The sequence below is a fragment of the Sorex fumeus genome, unplaced genomic scaffold (genome assembly GCF_029834395.1).
Source record: "Sorex fumeus unplaced genomic scaffold, SorFum_2.1 ptg000019l, whole genome shotgun sequence".
NCBI lineage: Eukaryota > Metazoa > Chordata > Mammalia > Eulipotyphla > Soricidae > Sorex > Sorex fumeus.
Genome location: NW_026606076.1, coordinates 29,909,672 through 29,930,598, shown reverse-complemented (window position 1 = coordinate 29,930,598; position 20,927 = coordinate 29,909,672). Strand labels below are relative to the sequence as shown.

The 20,927-nt window shown below is 45.7% G+C and overlaps 2 pseudogenes; one reads left to right on the top strand and one right to left on the bottom strand.

Annotated features, from left to right (window-relative positions):
- LOC130022173 (zinc finger protein 208-like) overlaps positions 1 to 20,927 on the top strand; it is a 442,428-nt pseudogene that overhangs the window by 142,243 nt on the left and 279,258 nt on the right.
- The window catches only part of LOC130022347 (zinc finger protein 420-like), a 93,110-nt pseudogene continuing 79,748 nt past the window's right edge, over positions 7,566 to 20,927 (bottom strand).

Below are 20,927 nucleotides of genomic sequence, written 5' to 3'. Positions count from 1 at the left end.
TCGGGAAAAGGTTTCGTAATGCCCGCCTGTCCTTCACCAACTACAAGACCAAGATCACTCCCCTCCGACATCCTGATGGATCTATCACATCATCCAGAAGGGAAATGGAGAAGATTATTCATGACTTCTACTCAGATATCTTTAATAGCCATGTCCACCTGCCCGCATACCACATTCTGCACCATGGATATATCATTCCGAATGTTCTCCCTTCAAAATTCAACATGCCATCTCGTCGATAAAGAAACAAAGAACACCTGGCCCAGACGAGATCAGACCTGAACACTTGAAGAACTTACCATCAGTACTCATCAATACACTGGCTCGGCTCTTCACACGCTTTCTGAATGCAAGGTTCCATCCCAATGGAAAACCAGCAAGACCGTACTACTATACAAGAAGGAAGGCATCCACGACATTGGCAACTATTGCCCAATCTGCCTATTGTCTCTCATCTACAATCTGTTCACTCGAGTCATCCTGAATAGGATTAGCAGAATACTAGATGAAGAACAACCATGTGAACAAGGTGGGTTCCGAAAAGGATTCAGTACCATCTACAATATCCACACGATTACTAAGCGCATTGAGGTTTCTCAGGAGTTCAAGATGCCGCTCTGTCTAACGTTCATTGATTTAAAGAAGGCCTTTTTCTTCTGTTGAGATGGAAGTGGTCATAGAAGCCCTAGCCAATCAGGGTGTACAAACTCAATACATCAGGATCCTCCGTGAGCTCTATTACGGATTCACTATGAGGATCTGACCACTCTACAAAGCAGTAATTATCCATGTCAAGAGAGGGGTTCAGCAGGGTGATACCATTTCACCAAAACTCTTCAGTGCCACCCTCAAGAACATCATGCGACGACTGGAATGGGAAGGAATGGGAGTGAAGATAGATGGTCGGCAACTATACCACCTCTGCTTTGCTGATGACATCATTCTAATAACACCCAACATCAGCCAAGAGGCAAAAATGATGACCTACTTCGACCGTGAGTGTGGAAAGGTCGGCCTACAGCTGAATTACGAAGCATCACAATTATGAAGACAATGTTTATTACAAACAGCCTCGTTTCTGATCCTCCATTCGCTTTCAATGGAACCACCATGTCCAAATGCAAGTTATATATACCTAGTTTGAGAAAGAAACATGATGAATGACCTGGCACCTGAGTTTCGCAGGAGGATGAGAGTGTCTTGGAATGCCTTCAAGGGCGTTTAAGAAATAACTAAGAGGACAAAGAACCTCCAGCTTTGAGCACATGTCTTCAATTCCACTGTTCTTCCTGCATTAACATATGCGTTAAAGACCTGGGCCCTATGAAAACAGGATGACAACGCTACTTGGGTCTTTCAAAGAGGAATCGAAACAGCTATGCTTGGAATATCACGCATCACTCAAATGAGAGATAGATTCCGGAGTTCTGATCTCCATCGACGGTCAAGAATCAGGGATGCTGTCTGATCTTCTAAGGCATCAAAAATCAGATGGGCTGGACATGAAATGAGGTTTACAGACAACCACTGGCCTAGACCCATTACTGACTGAATTCCACGGGACGTCAAAAGACTGCGTGGACGCCCACCTACAAGATGTTCAGACTTCTTACTCAAGACCCTGAAAAATCAGTTTGAGGCTCTCCATGTTCCTAGAACAAACAGATGCCATTGGGCTACACTAGCACGCAACAGGCATGCATGGAGACGTTACTGACACCCACTCGAATAAATCTATGAATAAACGGAGATCAATTGATCAATTGATATATTTTTTAGGTTTTAGAATTACTGCTTTTATGCAGCAACATGGTTGGAACTGGAAGATACTGTCTTGAGTGAAGTTAGCCAGAAAAAGAAACAAAAACAGGATGTTGTTCACTCATCTGTGGAGTACCGCACACTGGATGTGGAAATGTAATGTAAAGGGGCTGCTTAAATCATCCCTGATTCCAGAGTTTAGAGAGAAGCCGGACAAAGAAGGAATGAAATTTGGAGCGGAAGAGACCCAGAAGTTTACAGGGATCAGGGATTCATGAGTGAGGGGTGTAGCCATTTACCCAAAATACAGATGCAAGAGAACTGAAAACAAGAGATCTAAGCTGTAACCACTGAAACATAGTCAAGTGCTTGTCCAGATGACAGGTGGGGGCAGAGTGGGCACCTGGGTGGGGAGGGAATACGGGAACACGGGTGGAGGGAAGCTGATGCAGGAATTGGTGTTCAATGATGGTACGCCTAAACACAACTATCAATAACATTGAAAATACTGGCATTTTAATGAAGACTTTAAAAAACAATACAATAAAATAAATTTCCAGATTTCAGCACCCACTGAGGTTAAAGACCCTCTAGTCCCAGCATTAGGCTCCGTTATTTTTCCTGTGATGCTGAGACCATAGATGTTGTTGTGGGGATGGAGCCGGACCCCACCTTTCAAGTTGCATGCTCGGTCCACTGAGCACTCCAATGGCATAATAGTTTCAACAAGAGACTCTTACAGCACACTTGTATGCAATACCCCTGTTCCCTAAAGAAACTGCTGTAATGTCACATCCTAAACCTGTGATTTAAGTTCTGAAATCACACAAAATGCACAATGAGAATTAGTCCAATGTTGAATGGAATGCAGCTGAATGACCAAACAGGTGGAGGACATCTCCATAGTTCTCACAGTCCAAGCAAGCCTACAGAAAGGGAAAATCTGCGGGAAGTGTTGCTGGGAGGAGCACGGCAATCCCCCAAAAAATCCTTTTGGGTTTTGTTTTTAATCAGACCCAGTGATGCTTGGGATACCAAAGGGGATGCTGGACATCGAAGGTAGGCGGCATCTGTAAGGCAAGCACCCTCCGTGATGCACTGCTGTTCTGGTCCTAATTAACTTCACTATGGGCTCACAGTCACAATTTAACATACACACAATAAAACATTTTTTAGCGCTTACAAGTGTACAGTAGGTAGGCATTTGCCTAGCATGAGGCTGACAGGGTTTGATCCTTATACACTGCTAAAAGCAACTTATGAGAACCACCAGAAATAACTGTTGAGCATCCCCAGGCCCCATAACAAAAGAAAACTCAATTTCTTCCCATTTTCAAAAAAAACATGACAATGATCCAAAGGCAAATATATGCATGGTGTCAGATTGACTGAGCAGGGTCCAGAAAGGGTACCCGACCCATTAGTTGTACAATCTGGCCAGTTATACAACTGGGAAAACAAGAGCCTTGAAACACATGGACTACTTGACATACCTGACAGATAGGGAAGAATCACAACAAAGTCAAGAAAGCAAAGCACTGGATCTCTCCGTAATGAACAGCTCTAGGGAGAAGACACCCCTACCCCATGCCACACCCCCACATTACATGTTCTAGGAATGAGAAGGGGACGCTCAATGTCCAATAAGCAATGAAAAGACGTTGTGGACTGGAAGACTCCTGGGTTGGCCGCATGCAAGGTAAGCATCCTACTTGCTCTACTATTACTCTGGCCATTTCTAAATAAATGAGAGAAAACGGGGGAAAATGGGAGAGCACTTAGAAAGCTTTCAGGTTTAAGTCTCAGTCATACAATGAAACACCCATCCCTTCACCATGCCCATTTTCCATCACTAAAAACCCAAGTATAACGCCATTCCACAGCCTTCCTCTACCTGTGGGGCAGATAATTTCCAATTCTTTTCTCTACTTTGATTACATTCAATATTTTGACACAAGACCCACCATTCTTATTTGGCATTTTACTCCGGCAGTTAGATCTGGTGAAAACACAACAGTAGACGATTCTTTTTCATTTGCTGGTTATAAATAACATATGATTTTGGAATTCTGAAATTTTAACAACTAAATCTGGAGGAATTTCTGCAAAAACCTGCTGGGTTCCGAGATTTGTTCCTGAGTCTCTGGGATTATGGCCATTAAACAGCTTAATCACGAGCCAGAGAGGCGGTTCGTGGGAATGACTTAGGCTCTTGTTGTGGTGGGGAGGAATTGGCCAGCTCCACACCCATCCTGCGAGGCCCCACGTATCTTCCTGAGTGTGGGCACAAACCTGACTTTCCAAAGGCCTTTGGCGGATGGAGGCCACCGAGCCGCCAAGGAGGAGCCGTTGGCGGGACAGCACCAATTCCCCCTGGGGTGGACCTGGGACAGTAACCTACTGCAGGGTCCAGATGCGTTTCTGCTAAAAGGCACTGGGTTTCGAGATTTGTCTCTGAATCTCTGGGATCATGTCCATTACTCACCTTGATCACGAGCCATAGAGGTCAATCGTAGGCGCCAGACAACTCGGGGTCTCGTTGGGGCAGGGGAAAAAGGGCCAGCTCCACCACCATCCCATTAGACCCTGCATGTCTCCTCACTGCAGTCCCAAACCTAACCGTCCAGAACCCTAAGATATGGCAGCCACTGAGCCGCCAGGCACAAAACCTATTCCCACCTGAAATACCCAGCTTAGGTAACCTACTGTGGGGACAGAACACATTTCTTCTGAAAGCCACTGGGTTCCGAAATTAGTTTCTGAGACTCTGGGATCAGCCAGAGAGTTCGTACATGGGCAGTGACTCGGGGTCTCGTTGAGGTGGGGAGGAAAGTGCAGAGTCCAGCCCAATCCCATGAGGCCTTGCATGTCTTGTCACTGCAGGCCCAAACCTGTCTGTCCAATGGCCTCTGGAAGATGGTGGCCACTGAGCCACCAAGTGGGATCAGGCGGAGACACACCCCCTTTCCCCCTTGTGGTGGTCTGTCGCCGGTAGCTCATTGTGGGTATCGGGCACATCTCTGCAAAAAGCCGCTGGGTTCCGAGATTTATCTATGAGTCTCTGGGATCATAGCCTTTAAGAGGTTTGATCAGGAACCAGAGAGACCTTGCCTCCAATTATATAGCTGAGCAGGAAATGGTTTGTTGGTGTGTCTTGCACATACCTAACATTGGCTGTTTACTTTCTTGGAAGACTTTGCCCAAAGTTTTTGGAGTCTGGCCAAAGGCACAGCATCAATTTTGGAGTATCTGGAAGTCTGATGGTGCCATCAGGCTGCTGATGCAGTCGCCTTACAGGCACATATTGACCTGCTGGCGGTACCATAATCCCAGGTTGTAGAAATTCTATATATGGGAAAAAACACCAATAGTGGGGTTGGAATCACTGTGAAGCTACTAGGATGCTAGCCTCCCCATCCGATAGGTACCCAGCAGCACCACAGAATAATTCCTGATATGCACAACCAGAAGTAAACCTTGTGCATCAAAGAATCCCTTCCAACTGCCTTGAATAAAAGCAGCTATTAAAATTAATCCAAAGAGGGGCTGAAGTGATAGCAGAGCGGGTAAGAGGTTTGACTTGCACGTGACCAACCCGGGTTCGAATCCCAGAAACAATATGGTCCCCTGAGCTTTACCAGGAGTGATTCCTGAGTGCATAAGTCAGGAGAAACCCATGTGAAACGCTGAGTGTGACACAAAAAGCAAAAAAATATATATAATCCAAAGAGTAAATTTTCAAGTCATATACCTCTCATTTGTCTAAACACACCCCAAAGTGCCAAACCCAGCACTGAAGCCAATGAAAATGACTGACGGCAAAAGTGTCCCTTTCCTTTGGGGGCTGCCTGTGAACATATCTGGAGTTTCGATAAGTGTTAGGTCCAGTCAAAAGGCTCAAAACAGGGTCCTTCACAGTCTCCAGTAGGGAGGAATGAGATGACCAACACCTCCACTCTTTGCAAGCTCCTCACACCAAGGCCTGAAGTCCATGTGCCCAACCTCCAGTGCCGTCTTGGACCTGGATCGATGGTGGCTGCAGGGGCCCTCAGGATAACGCACCTTCACCCATGACACCTGAGTGACAGAACAGCACCCAATGCACCCCTCAAAAGCTCCACATCCACTAAAGCCTGGATATCCAGAACAAGTAACAAACAAGCGTAAATGCACCATACAAGCTGGCTTGACCTGGCGCTCAAGTGGCCAAACCAGGGTGCTCAAGCATCCCAAATCCTAACACAGGAAACACGGAAGAATGAAGGATTACCTATTTTTCCATTTTCAAAGTATTCAATGCTGCATCTTGGTTGATTTCTGCCATAATTCCCGCTAACCAGCCCCACTGGGCCAAGCCAGAAGCATAGCAAACAACAACAGAGTAGTGAGCCATTACAGCTCTGAGCAGGAGGGTGTTTATTCAGTTTATTCAGTCACCTTCCTCCTTATTTTCATCACCATGACCCATTATTTACAAGTTAACACACAAGCAGTTCCAAGCACAAGAATACTGGCATAGGTGCAGCCCGGGTGAAAATCAGTAAGCTTCAGCAAAGTACTTCCCACATTCCTTACATATATACGGTTTCTCTCCACTGTGAATTCTCCTATGTATAGTCAATTGCGAGGATGAAGTAAAGGCCTTTCCTCATTCCTTACATATATATGGTTTCTCTCCAGTGTGAATTCTCCTATGTACACAAAGCTATGAGGCTTCAGCAAAGGACTTTCCACATTCCTTTTTTATTTCAGATTCTATTTTTATTTTATTTTACTTAAATTTTTGGGGGGATCCACAGCTGGCTGTGCTCAGGGCTTATTCTTTTTTTATTTTTTTTAATTTTTTTACAGTTGTAGATTTACAATTTTTTTTTGTGCTTGGGTTTCAATTATACAATGATCAGATACCCATCCCTCCACCAGTGCCCGTTTTTCACCACCATGGATAATATCCCTCTCACCCCCATCACCCCATCCCCCCCTGCCTCTGTGGCAAGACAATCCCCTGTGTTCTCTCTCTCCGTTTGGGTGTTGTGGTCTGCAAAAGAGGCATTGAGTGGCAAACATGTTCATTCCATAGTCTACTTTCGACATGCATCTCCCCTCCTGGGAGGATCCTCCAAAGATCCTTTATTTGGTGCTCCCTTCTCTATCTGAAATGCCCTTTCCTCTAGGATACCCGGCTGGCCTCTAAGTTATGGAGTAATCCTCCTGGTGCTGATCTCAGCTATTCTTGGGTATTAATCTCATACTTTGTTACTTTATATCCCCCAGATGAATGCAATTTTTCTATGTCTATCCCTCTCTTTCTGACTCATTTCGCTTAGCATGATACTTTCCATATTGTACCACTTGTATGTAAATTTCATGACTTCATCTTTTCTAACAGCTACATAGTACTCCATTGTGTAGATGTACCAAAGTTTCTTTAACCAGTCATCTGTTCTTGGGCATTCAGGTTTCTTCCAGTTTCTGGCTATTGTAAAGAGTGCTGCAATGAACAAACAAGTGCAGATGTCACTTCGACTATACATTTTTGCTTCTCTGGGATATATTCCCAGGAGTGGTATTGCTGGGTCAAATGGGAGCTCAATTTCTAATTTTTTGAGAATCGTCCATACTGTTGTCCAGAAGGCTGAACCAGTGGACATTCCCACCAACAGTGAAGGAGTGTCCCTTTCTCGCCACATCCACGCCAACATTCCTTACATATATTATTGTTTATCTCCAGTGTGAATTCTCCTATGTACACTAAGTCTTGAGGCTCCAGCAAAGGCCTTTCCACATTCCTTACATATATACGGTTTCTCTCCAGTATGAATTCTCCTATGTATAGTAAGGTTTGAGGATTTAGCAAAGGCCTTCCCACATTCCTAACATATATACGGTTTCTCTCCAGTGTGAATTCTCCTATGTACACTAAGGCTTGAGGCATCAGCAAAGGACTTCCCACATTCCTTACATATATACGGTTTCTCTCCAGTGTGAATTCTCCTATGTATAGTAAGGCTTGAGGATTTAGCAAAGGCCTTCCCACATTCCTTACATATATACGGTTTCTCTCCAGTGTGAATTCTCCTATGTACACTAAGGCTTGAGGCATCAGCAAAGGACTTCCCACATTCCTTACATATATACGGTTTCTCTCCAGTGTGAATTCTCCTATGTACACTAAGTCTTGAGGCCAAAATAAAGGCCTTTCCACATTCCTTACAAACATAGGGTCTCTCTCCAGTGTGAATTTTCCAATGTTCACTAAGTCTTGAGGCCAAAGCAAAGGCCTTTCCACATTCATTTCATATATACGGTTTCTCTCCAGTGTGAATTCTCCTATGTACATTAAGGCTTGAGGCTGTAGCAAAGGCCTTTCCACATTCCTTACATATATACGGTTTCTCTCCAGTGTGAATTCTCATATGTACAGTATGTTTTGAGGCTCCAGCAAAGGCCTTCCCACATTCCTTACATATATATGGTTTCTCTCCAGTGTGAATTCTCCTATGTACACGAAGGCTTGAGGCTTCAGCAAAGGACTTCCCACATTCCTTACATATATACGGTTTCTCTCCAGTGTGAATTCTCCTATGTACACTAAGCTTTGAGGATTCAGCAAAGGACTTCCCACATTCCTTACATATATACGGTTTCTCTCCAGTGTGAAATCTCCTATGTACACTAAGCTTTGAGGATTCAGCAAAGGACTTCCCACATTCCTTACATATATACGGTTTCTCTCCAGTGTGAATTCTCCTATGTACACTAAGTTTTGAGGCCAAAATAAAGGCCTTTCCACATTCCTTACAAACATAGGGTCTCTCTCCAGTGTGGATTTTCCACTGTTCACTAAGTCTTGAGGCCAAAGCAAAGGCCTTTCCACATTCCTTACACATATATGGTTTCACTCCAGTGTGAATTCTCCTATGTGCAATAAGTCCTGAGGCTCCAGCAAAGGCCTTCCCACATTCCTTACATGTATACGGTTTCTCTCCAGTGTGAATTCTCCTATGTACACCAAGGCTTGAGGATTGAGCAAAGGCCTTCCCACATTCCTTACATTTATACGGTTTCTCTCCAGTGTGAATTCTCCTATGTACACTAAGATTTGAGGCTTTCGCAAAGGCTTTCCCACATTCCTTACATATATATGGTTTCTCTCCAGTGTGAATTCTCCTATGTACACTAAGACTTGAGGCTTTCGCAAAGGCCTTCCCACATTCCTTACATATATATGGTTTCTCTCCAGTGTGAATACTTCTATGTATACTGAGGCCTGAGGATCGAGTAAAGGCATTAGCACACTCCTGACATATAGAAGGCTTCTCTACACTATGAGTTTTCATAGGTCCATTAAAACTAGAGGTCTGAATGAAGGCCTTCCCACATGTCTGACATTCATGAGGTTTCTCTCCTGTATGAATTCTCCTATGCATAAGATGTGATGATTGATCAAAGGCTTCCCACATGTTTCACATGCAAAAGGTTTCGCTCCTGAATTTATATTCATATGGTCATGATGGAGTAACCCTTGACTCACACTTTGTTCTTGGGGCTGACATTTCTGGGGATTCTGTCCACTATGGTTTTCTAAGGGTACACCACAGTACTGAGAACATGGGGAGGCTCCTCCACATTCCTTACACCTATATGGGTTCTGCTCACGGTGACTGTGGTTGAGGGTCTGTTGCTGTGAGGGACTAACTATAAACAGTGCTTCTCTCCCTATCAGGTACCCCATTGGGGAATTTTGTGTCTGTGAACTGAGAATAACACACTCCAAGGAACTTTTTCCAGGAGAGGGCTTCTTCAGAGTGAGGTAGCTCTCACCATTCTGATCACCCTCAGAAGAAATCCCGCCTGTCTCATCGTCCTCATGGGGCTGAGGGCAGGATTGATCAGTCGAGACATTATCATACAGTGCAGGATCAGAGACATTCCACTCGGGGTGGCAGCTTTCCTGCAGAACAACAGAGGATTCTAATTATTGACTTATACACTGAGTCTTCCTGTCAAAAAACTGAGCCCTTCAGATGTAGTTCCACACATATGCACCACAAAAATGCAATTACTGACATATGAATTGTCTTACTATTGAATAACTTCATGTTACCGTAAGTTGGACGCACAACATTGATGGATAGAGAGTAAATTCTGGGACTTTCCCCCTTTTTAATTTAATGAAGGAATACAACTAGAAATAATTCCTTCTATAGAAAACGGACACATCCATTTCAAGAGAAAATGAAATAGATCCACATGTGGATTTGGTTAAAGTTCTGTGTGGAACCTGTGATGCAGGGGTGAAGACTACGCTGCATCGTAACGCAGCTGAGACAGATCATGTGGCCATTGCAATGCTCTCACCACAAGTGATTCCTTTCAGGATCAATAAAGTTTTTTTTCTTTCTGTTTTGTAGTTTCTATTCATTGGAGGTTGGGTGGGTGGAGGAGCACACCATGCAGTGTCTCGGATCAGTTCTGTGGGTCTATGCTGTCTATAAGGCGTGCTGGGTAAGGACCATCCATCCCTATGCAAAACAAGTATATTTCTCACTGCACCATCTCTAGGGCGCACAAATTAGCTTTCTAAACAACTACCACTCTCAAGCCAATCAAAAACTCACAGTATTTTTATACACGGTTGATGTCAGCACCTAGCAAAGCTAAGAGTCCTCTACTCCAAGCATCAGGTTTTGGAATTTCTCCCTGCCAATCCCAGCCCTCCACCTTTACAATCACATACTTGGTCCACTCCTGCTGGCATAATAATATTTATTCTGCATTCGTGAATCTTACCAACTCACTCGTACTTGTTGACCCCATTTCCAAATCAAAGTGCTGTAATACCAAATTCTGAAGTCGCGGTTTCAGTTCTGAAACTGAAGAGAACATGCAATTCACACATGTCACACATGTCACAATATGTAGCAAAATGATGCCATGTAGTTAAGAGTACATCTCTGTGGTTCTCAAAATCCAAAGAGTCCCACACTAAACAAAAGATTCGGATAGTGGAAAACTGTGAGGATCTTGGCAATTCTACACTAGGTTATGTTTTTGTTTTTGAGCAGACCTGGTGATGTTCGGGGAACCAGGTTATTGAACAGATTATTGAACAGGTCACATTCAGGCACTGCAAGGCGCTCCCTGCTATACTATCATTTAGATCCAAACTATCAATGTTATGGTCTTATTTATTCAAAAGCCATGGAAGCAAATTACAGGATCATTCTGTGATTGACAGTCCAAGGAAATGAAGAGCAGCTTGAGTGCAGCACAGACCCAAGGATACAGGACACCAAGGCCCCAGCCTCAGCAGCATGTTTCACACATGCTCAGGGCACCCATACACTGCACAGGGCCTGATCCAGGAAGGGTCCTCAGACACTCACCCGCACACACGCCTCTCCTACCCGACCTCAAAACTCCTCCTTCAAGCCAGGAGATCACTGCAGGCTTCATTCCAGTGTGCCCTGTCGCAACAGAGACAGAGGCATGGATAAGTCACAGGGAAAAGGTGACAGGTAAATGCCCATGTTTTCTTGATATAAGTGGGCATTTATCTGAAAATCATGAACAGAATGTCCATTTCCAAAATTCCACATATTTCTAGTTATTCGAGAGGTAAGACCCAAGAAAATATCACAAATACTCTAGACCTGGCCTTGTGTATGGCAGATAGGGGGTTGATTAGCACAGTATGTTTTTGTTTTTTGTCTTGTTTTGGGTCTCACCTGGCAATGATCAGGGGAGACTCCTGACTCTGTATTCAGAAATCACTACTGCTGGTGCTCGGGTATGACATGGGTTGCCGGGAATTTAACCCACATGCACCGCTTGCAAGAAAATCACTTTCATCCCTGTACTATCTCTCTAGGTTCAGCAGCACATGGAGTTTCCTCAGCCCCTCATGAACTTTTCACGGACTTCAGTAAAACTAAGTGCATAATAAATCTGGAAATGGCCAAGGGTGACAAGATACCCTTATTTTTTAAGCTAAAAATGTATCCAGAAAGAGAGCACAGCAGGAGTTTCTCACGGACAATCCAGTTGTGATACCCGATATCTCCTAGGGTCCCTCATGCCAGCCAGGAGCGATCCCTGAGTGCAGAGTCCAGAAGCAACCCCTAAGTCCTGCTGAAGTCTCACAAGAACCATTAGAAGTAAATCAAAGCACTGAAACAAGGCAGCGTCTAATGAGTTGAGAGACGAAATATCAAATCCCCTGTGGTGGGAAAGAGATAGTACAGCAGATAAGACAGATGCGCTGCACACACATGTGGGTTTGATCCCAGGCAGCCCATATGGTCTTGGAGCAAGGCCAGGTGTGGACCCTGAATACACAGGCAGGAATAATTCCTAATCCCTAAGGAAAAAAGAAAATGCAAACCCGTCTGACTTGAGTGACTGATGCAAAAGTACTGGGGGTGAGGCAGCGACAGTTTAACTTGCCAAGAGGTTTAAATATACATGGTTCCATATGGCCCCTGAACACTCGTAGTCGTCATCCTTTAGCACAGAGCCAAGAGAACTGTGGACTGTGCCCCCCAAACAAAGGCAACAGCAAAACCAATTAAACACACAAAATTTCGTGTAGTACACAAAGTAAATTGATTCACCAATGGATGGAACTATTTAAAGGGACCTGGGTGATAACTGGGCAGAGAGGGATCTTCCCATGGACACAGTTGAAACGCGTTGATCTGAATCACCCCATAGGGTCCGGCTACCCCACAAGAGTAATTCCTGAAGACAAAGCTGAGAGTAAGCCCTGAGTATCCACAGTTGAACCCTAAAAAACACGAGGGAGGGAAGAGCTACTGCACGCCCGTCACAGAGCTACTGTTGGACACACAGCTTCCGCCCAACCCCAGGGAGCCAACGCAGGTCTGTTCAGACATGGTTGGCTCCACACTGCTCTCACCGACAGCCTGCAGATTCTGGTAGGTCTCCAGCATCACGTCCCTGTAGAGCTTCTGCTGAGAGGCCTCCAGGCATAACCATTCCTCTGGGGTGAAGTTCACAGCCACGTCATGGAAGGTCACTGTGTCCTGAGTCAGCACACGAAGAGGGTGGGAGTCAGAATCTATCTTAGCCTCATTCACACTACTCTGAGGCCAGGTCCCAGGGTCCTATATTGTCGCGGGGCCTCTCCACTCCGAATAAACCAGCCTCCATGCTCACGCATGACTGATGGGCCCCAAAAATCACATAAGGCAACTGGATCTGCTAAAGTGGGACGACGTGATACAGAAGGTTCTTGGATGTATCTGCCTTTCCTGGTAACCCCCCGGCCAATTCGAGCACCACTGTTCCAGTAAGCACTGTAGAGAGGATCACCTGAACACAGACTTGTACGATCCAAAAGGCTATCCCTGGGTGTAGCAAAAACTACTGCATGCTCACCGCTGCACCCCCACAGCACATGACCACTAGGATTGAGAACTCGAGAGTCCATATAGACAACTACTCAGAACAGTGCATGGCATGTCTGCCTGTAGGAACTCACTGCACTGGACCACCCCACATCCCGCTCAAAGAATTTAGAAGTTTCTTGACCCCAACATCTCTACTGGCCGCAGAGATCCTTGGCTTTCTCCTTAGGATCAGCACATGCCCAGAAATCCACACACAAGATTATGTGAACTTAAGCCTATATGACCGAGCAGGTAGTCTCTCCAACGCAGGAAGGACAAAACAGGAGAAAAGCAAGTCTGGAGGCCCAAGTCACTGTAGTTGCCAGGGCGCAAACGGGGCCAACACACCCCAGGGTGCTCTGACGCCAGTCAGTTGTGAATCCAGAGCACAGAGTCAAGAGGACAGCTGATGAGAAAAACGATGCAAAAGAAGCCGAAGCAGCAGGTTGGCATAACAGGACAGCTATTCCAGGGACAGCATGTAGGACTGGCGATCCCCAACATCCCATATGGTCCACAAGCACTGCCAGGGGCAATGCCAGAGTGCAGCACAAGAAATGATTGCAAGAATCCTTGCTCTGCCACCCCAAAGAAAACAGAAAACCCAAGATGAAACCTTTGGACCTCCAGCATCCCATTCGTCACCTAGACCTTTCAGGAATGAGCATTGAGCACTGAGCTTTGAGTACTCCTCTTGCACCACTGGGTCGGCCCCAAGGCCAAATAAAACAAAACAAACATACACAAAAGCAGCTTCAAACAGCAGAATGGGACGGTCCGATCGGAAGTCTCATCTTGAAATCCGTCCAAAATAAACTCAAAACAGATGGTCCAGGAACCCTGGCACTCCTGGTACTACCTCATGTCATTCTATCCCTCTACTCCTACCTGGGGATGGTTTAGGAGAAGCCACGTCACCATCTTCTCCTGTCACTGATGTTCTGAGGATCAGCACGAGGCTCCCTGCAAAGACCTGGAGAAGTAGGAACATTGAGCACCAGACAGGAGCACCTCCTCCCACTCCTGAGCTAAGAGCAGCCACACCCTCTGGCACAGCCTCACAATTCTACCTCTGGGAGACAATGGCAGAAGCTCCTGTCTCCGCTGGGGATGCAAATTTTGTTGGCATCTGTGCTGTACTTCAGGAGAGGAGCCTGGGCCCAGGCTAAAGGGGAAGAAAAGACAGCCTTCTCTGATCCCCAGATTCCTCTCTGGCTCCCACAGGAAAGTCCCTGTAGGCCCGTTCAGGGGCCGACTCTCAGCCCAGGAGCTCCCGAATACTAGCGGCCCCCTGCAGCTGGCAGCAGTGCTGCCCCTTGGGAACCGTAGCCTGGAATGTGTCTACACCATGTGACTTAGAGTGAACAAATCTTCGACGCTCTCTTGCAGGGTAGACAAGGACATGCACCTGGGCACTCTTTTCTGGGGACCTCAGTATTTACCACAATGGCAGGTGTTTTCTGCTCAGGGAGAGATGAAGAGTCAGGGGTGCTTTGCAGCTTGATGTGAGGGACCTGAAATTCATGAACCAGAAAAAGATACACTGGTATTGTGGTTAGAAGGCAATAATGTGAACTGGGTGCTTGACTAGATGAACCAATTAATCCTCTGTATCCGATATGGCCCCCAGCAGCGCCAGGGATAATACCTGAGCTTAGAGACTCGAGTAACTCATGAGCATCTCCGCGTATGTGCTCTCTCTCCCCCTAAAATATAAAGAACCAAAAATAGCCCCCAAAATACATTTTCATTGGCAAACCTCTGCCACCTGCAGGCCTCCTTCCCCCCCATATACCCCGCATGATCGCGTCTATCACGGGAGAAAATGAAGATAACCAGCAACAGGTCTCCTGCCATTAGGTGGAGGGGCTGAAGCTCTGCACCTCAAATCTCGGGATTCTACAGAAGCGAGCTTAGGGCCGATGGTTCTAACATGGGACTGCTGGGACGATTGGAATAGCCAAGCACTCGGATGATTCCCGCATTCACCCAGTGTTGCCCCATCCTGGAGCTGGAGACGATCATGGCAAAAGAGGCATGCCAGAATCACGAACTCACAACTGTCACACCTGAACCCTGAGACAGCCCCCACTGCACCCCCAAAGCTCTGTGTCGCCTAAAGCCTCCATCACACCTCACGATCCACCTGTATGTTGGCGAACAAGTGAAAAACCAGCGCAAAAGTGCCCCCCAATTTGGCTCGGCCCCTCGGCTCAGATTGTGGAAACGGGAAGGTGCAGGGTGCTCACAGGAGGTTGTTCGAATCCTGCAACTAAATCCTTCTTCAGAGTCCCCCTTCCAGGATGGGGAGCAAATTTACTTGTCCTTTGCCAAGTGAGCAACAGCCCCAGTGTCTGAGAGAGGGATGGACATTTATGACATTACTTATGACATCACTTCCGTTTCCATTAGGTACTGTAAAGAGCCAGAGTCTAGGCACGGAGAACCTTTTTGCCACCCAGGTGAATCTGTGCTGCGCGGGGGATGGACTCGAATAGAGGAGTGGAGAGGCAAATGCTGGATTGGTCGGTCACACACTGGGGGACTGGGGGTAAGGAGAAGTCGCCTGATCCTGCATTGTCACCTAATATCGGACCAATGATATCTAAACACAGAAAGTTACCCTGCCACTTCTCAAATGATCTTTGCGCTCAGAGACAAGAGTAAACACTGAGCACTGTAGGCTGTGGTGAAAAATATAACAAGAAAAAAGGCAAATTCTACCGAAGGGGGGGGGAAATGATGTACAGAGACAAATTCGAGAGTGAAACATTAAAAGAGTCAAATTTCTGGTCCTTAAAAATCCTCTATTCTTGGGGCTGGAGAGATAGCACAGTGGGTAGGGTGTTTGCCTTGCACGCAGCCAACCCGGGTTCGATTCCCAGCATTCCATATGGTCCCCTGAGCATTGCCAGGAGTAACTCCTGAGTGCAAAGCCAGGAGTAATCCCTGTGAATCGCCAAGTGTGAGCCAAAAAAGAAAAAAATAATCCCATATTTTAATAGCACAGCGGGTAGGGCGTTCGCCTTACAAGCGGCCAACATGGCCGACCCGAGTTCGATTCCTCCGCCCCTCTCGGAGAGCCCAGCAAGCTACCGAGAGTATTCGATATGCCAGACACAGTAACAACAAAGTCTCCAATGGAGACGTTACTGGGCCCGCTTGAGCAAATCAACGATCAACGGGAGGGCCTTTACCTTTACCTTTACCATTGATCTATCCGTGCTACAGAAACTCACAGTTTCTCCTGAATCCCTGTTGTTCTTTCACCATTGTGCATATATATGTGTGTATATAAGTGTGACTTTGTGTGATTTTTGTTTCAAGGCCACAACTGGCAGATTCAGGGCTTACTCCTAGCTGTACACGCAGGAATCACTCTGGTACAGACCATATGGAATGCAGGGCATAGAACCTGGGTCGATTGCTTGGATGGTTAAGTCCTTACCCACTGTACTATGGCTCCGGGTCTAACTAAACATGCTCCTAGCACACCCAGTGGGATTCCTGAGCAAATGTCCTTACTCCTGGAAAACCAAAACTTTCTTGCTTAAAAAAAAAACAAAATCCTTTACCCTGGTTGGATTCTAGTTCTAAACAATTTAGGTTTAACATTGGTTCATCATTTCTCCTCTGCTACAAGGAGCTGAGGCTTACTGAGTAACACCCATCCCAATCAGACCCATTTCCTTAGTATTTGTCTTTAATTACCTGTGCTCTGCTTCCCCTATACATTATTCACCCATTTTCCCTAATTACAACCTGTGAATTGTAAAGTCAGATTCTCCAGAAATCTCTGGATTTTGTATTTGTAAATAAAATGTTGACTTTCTCTTTCCTTTATATCCTCTACAGTTAACTTTATAAAAATATCCTTTTTTTCTCCTGAATAAGGACCAGTGCAGTACCAAGTTGGGAAGATTGTGCTGGGAGGATTGGGATGGCCATGCCCCCAGCCCTCAGCTTTGTCTAGACAAAGGAAGTCAATATTATGCTTTTGTAACTTCAGAGTTAATTAACTGCAGATACTATATACTCCTGGGCATTGTCATGTATATGAGACTTAAGCATCATCTGCCCTTTGCTCTTAGCACCCCAAAAGCAAGAGACTGAATGCACCCAGGAGAGCTGTGAGCTACCCAGGCATCGAAAAGGGACAGGTAAGAGGGGTGACTGATCATTTACGCAGATAAACATTTGGCAGAGTAAATTCTCATGGGGAGATTTACCCAAGGAGAAATTCTGTCTCCCAGGGATATCTACGTTGCTTTTATCTTTTCCTCTAGTTGTATAAGTTATCAACACTTGTAGTTGTTTGGATAAACACAGTAAGAGACAAATATCCCAACACTTAGTTCTCTGGGCTTTGACAGCAAATAAGGCTTTTTTTCTTTTTGCTTTTTAGGGTCACACCCGGTGATACAAGGGAATACTCCTGGCTCTGCGCTCAGGAGTTACTCCTGGCATTGCAGAAGGGACCATATGGGGTGCTGGGAATCGAACCCAGGTTGGCTGTGTGCAAGCCAAACACCCTACCCGCTGTGCTATCTCTCCAGCCCCCAGAGCAAATAAGGCTTTTAACACTTAATTCTCTGGGCTCTGAGAGCAAGCAAGGCTTTTACTGTAAATCCCAGACTAAGTCTTCAGGCCAGTTCACCTTCTCCTTCCCCATGGGGATCCTGTCTCTAATGCTGTAACTGTTTGCATCAAGACCATGCACACGTGCTTTCTAGAATGTTCCATTTCGAAGCTGGGGTAGTTTTCCCACTTGCCCCTGGTCCATACAAGTTCCACGGCAGAACCTCCCTTTTGGGGTGTTAGGAACTACTTTAACTGAAGCCCAAGTCAAGTAATTATGACCAAGCAATTATGCCCAGGAGTAGATATACTTGAGTCCATCTACTCCGAAATACTAGGAGTATAAGCATTGATGGTCTTTCTGTGTTTAACCAAAGAACAGTGCTGTAGAGTGAAAACATAAAAATGCTATAGGGGAAACAGGGAAGCAGGTACAAATACACAGCCACTTCAACTACAAAGCAGTACAAATACAAAGTTGAGAATAACCAGAAAGTTATGGTATATAAGTAATCAAGACTGGCCTGGGGAACTGAGACAACGCGAAGAAAAATACAAAGGAAATGTTAAAGATAAACTTTATCTAAATTAGGGATGTTAGCAAGGACATGATAAGCTTCTCTGGGAGGAGCAAAAGGGGCAATTCACAGATGAAGCCTAAGACACTTTGGGTTAATATCCAGCAGATCACCAACAGCCTGGCCCGTTTCCTTCTTTGATCCTCTGTTACCCTTCACCGGCCAGGGTGGGGAGACCAATCATAGCCACCAAAGGCATGCAGCGCATGTCCAGACATTATTTGAACACAACTCTCAGTGTAATAGCCGGGTTTTGCCTAATCAGGGAGAGATGAAGAGTCGGGGTGCAATTTTCAAATTGATTTTAGGATACAGAAATTCTACGTTAGAAAAAACAAAAATGTGGAGTCAGAGATATTAAGCTGGGAGGGGCGCTTCCCATGCTGACCCTGATTGATATTCAGCATCTCACATGACACCTAAAGAACTTAAAAAAAAAAAAAGAATTCCAGAGCGCTGCTCCTTAAGGAAGCCCCGAGATTACATATTTGTGCCCAAAATACAACCAAAAATAGTCCCAAAGTAAATTTTCAGTTGCAAACCGCAACCACCCCTAGAACCCCACCCAAGGGATGGTCTGGAACTCAAGGCTACTAATGAATAGTGACTGAGGGCTACAGTGTCATTTGCCATTAGGGAGCTGCCCCTCAAAAATGAACAGTCCTTTTATAGTTTTGGAGGCACCACCGGCGATATGGACGAGAAATGTCTAACTGCGCTCAGGCACCCGTCCTGGTCGAACTTGGAGATCGATCTTGGGTGGGCCAGATGCAAAGCAAACGCGCTAACCGCTGTGCTATCTCGCAGGTCCTCTAAGTGAAACTGCAGCTTCTACAGCAGTGAAGTTGGGGCCAAAGCTTCCAAAACAGGGCCCAGCGCAGTCCCGAACTGGGAGGGTAGGAACGGCACAGCGCCCCCCCCCACCCACTCGGCCCCACGCCCACCTGCCACCCTCCCACGGCGGAACTGCAGGGGATCCCCAGAACCATGCACTCACACCCGCAACCCCTGCGCCCCAGCAAAGCCGCCACTGCTCTCACCAAAGCTCCGAGTCCCCCACAAAACCCCGGCGGGCCAGGCCGCAGGAACCGCCTGGATATCAGTTGAAAAAGCTTAAAAGTGTCCTTAGAGCTGGGTTGGCTCCGCCCCTCAGTGCAGAAACTGGGAAGCACGGTGCAGGGTGCTCACGGGAGGCCGCTAGTGTCCTGCCACGAAACCGGCCTACACAGACCCACACCACGACAGATAGACAGCCTCTTCTCCCTTCACCTGCTTAACAAATGGAGGCCTGATACAGCATCTTGCACGCAAACATGTAAATGCCCTGCTGTGACGTCACTTCTGCTTCTGCAAGCAGCCTTAAAGGGCCAGACACCAGCTGCGCAGAGAACAACTAGGAAAATGCAGGTAAATGTGTAAGACTGGTTGGCTGGAGCGAAAGCACAGTGGATAGGGTGTTTGCCTTGTAAGCAGCTGACTCAGGTTCAATCATCTGGATTCTATATGGTCCCATTTTGGTGTATAAGAGATTGTTAGGATTTTACTGCTTCCAAAGTGTAAGTCTCAAAACATTTACCCTCAATGTTTGTGTAAATCAAAGGGAAAACTGAATACAATGAGTGCAGATATGCTACAGCGAATGAAGTGCTTCCTTACATGTGGCTCTACCTGGACACAAATTATGGACAGCACTGCGGGATGTGACTCCCAGAACATAACACAGAAGGGCCTGAAGAATAGAGGTTTGCCCTCTATACAACGTCAAAAAAGGCTAACCACAGCATCCTGGTTGAACTATGCCATGATCTATGCAAAGCAGGGCCTCTGAGCCAAGTCAGAGTCACAGCAAAGAATGAAACCATGGTGAGTCTTGACAGTACCCAGCAAAATGCAATGTCTGTACCTATTTCTTCTTATTTAATTCCTTCCACCTTGCCTTATCACTAAGAACCATTATTTACCAGTTAAGATACTGGGAAGTCCACATGCCAGGACATTGTCATAACCATGGTGCAGGGGATAATCAGCAAGTACCTTTCACTTACAGTACTAGTATCACAGGAAGCTTTCACAAATAACATGATTATTTCCTTCCTTCCTTACTGTACTTTTGTATCTATCCCCCACCTACTTGTTGAAACTAAAATTGTTTTACCTAAGGGCCCTGTTCTGACGCCGGCCATTGTTATCATGGAAGTGATTGATCCAACATAACTTTTATATTTACTAAAGCTTGAGGGAACATGAAAGCTTTCCTATATTCCTTACCTACAGGATTTCCTCCAGGATTGTATTTAAAGTTGCAGGTGAGAATAATTCACTTTCCACGTTCTTACATAAATATATATATTCTTACATATATAAATATGTATATTTATATATAGCTTCTCTCCAGTGTGAATTATCCTATGCATAAGGCCCAAGGATCCAGGAAAATTCCTTCCCACACTCCTGACAGATGTAATTTTTCACTGCAAAATGACTTTTCACATGCGCGGTAAGGGCTGGAGACAAACTGAACACCTTTCCACATTCCTTACACTTATGAGGTTTCCCTCCACTGTGAATTTTCCTGTTCAGAAAGCTATGCCAATTG